This window comes from Haplochromis burtoni, unplaced genomic scaffold (assembly GCF_018398535.1).
Source record: "Haplochromis burtoni strain Fernald_Lab_line unplaced genomic scaffold, NCSU_Asbu1 Contig_1095, whole genome shotgun sequence".
NCBI lineage: Eukaryota > Metazoa > Chordata > Actinopteri > Cichliformes > Cichlidae > Haplochromis > Haplochromis burtoni.
Window position 1 is genome coordinate 4786 of NW_024583456.1, and position 1177 is coordinate 5962.

Consider the following 1177-nt stretch of genomic DNA (forward strand, 5'->3'; position numbering starts at 1 on the left):
TACAATGAAGCTTGTTGTAAATTGCCTCACAAATAAACAAATACACCTTAAATCACAACCAAATCTGCATCTGAGAACTAAAGTTTTACATGTTTGAGGCTAAAAGTTTAACAGTTTAAAGCTGTCAGTTAGAACCACAGAGACACACTTTATGTTTCTATTATACAGTAAATTAAACAAACAACCAAACATAAAATATTTACCTCATAAATGAAACTGATGCATCTGCTTCCTTGCAGTGAGTGAGGCTGTGCAGCATGACTCCTTCAGCACTGGTTAAAGGAAACACTCACCTGCAGTAACAGGAGGCGTGGTTTCTTCAGAAGTCTGATGAGAAAAGAATTTGTGCCTTTCAGACAAACAATCAGTTCATCTGAGTGTGCACATGTCAAAAGGAAACTTCATTAAATGCTTGTAATGCCAATGATATGGTCTGGTTGAGCAACTATTACAAACCTAAGGCCTTGACCTTTGACCTTTGACCGTGCTATAATGAAATGTTTTCTTGTGTGTCCATACTTTGTTTTGTTTGTGCACACAAACACGTCTCCAGGAAACAAAAACTAACAAAAGAAAGTTAATATGTGGCAAAAATGTTACTACTGATTTAAATTAGTTTTTGATAATAAATAAATAAATAAATAAACAGACAAACTATGCTCCTCTGGCATTGAATGATGAATAATAATAATTCAATAAGCATAAATGATAACTGAACTGTTTTATTGTGCGTTAGCCTTTGTACCTTCCTGGTGTTCCTTTCTATTGTCCCATTATTGTTATTCCAGCTGCTTCATCTGTGCTTCATGTTTTCTCTCTTTGTTAACCACATGCTTCTAGACCAGGGGTCAGCAACAGCACGCGTGCCCAGGGTTGCCGACCCCTTCGCGATGGCCAGTCCAGCTATGGCACGACCATAGCTGGACTGGCCATCAGGCATACCGACCATTTGGCGATTTTTCATTTTTTTTTTTTTTTTAGTAACGGTATAAACAATGAAAGGTGGTGCTGGCCGGTGTGAAAAATAACTCAGTTTTTTTGGTGGAGGAGGAGAGACCTGAGGCGGTCTGAGTGTCAGGTGAACTGAACTTCAGGTAAGAAGTTATGACCTGCAGTCTATCTGGGTCAGATATGAACCAAGTTTAGGTGGAGTTTATTTTCGTTGTGCTGACTTTTT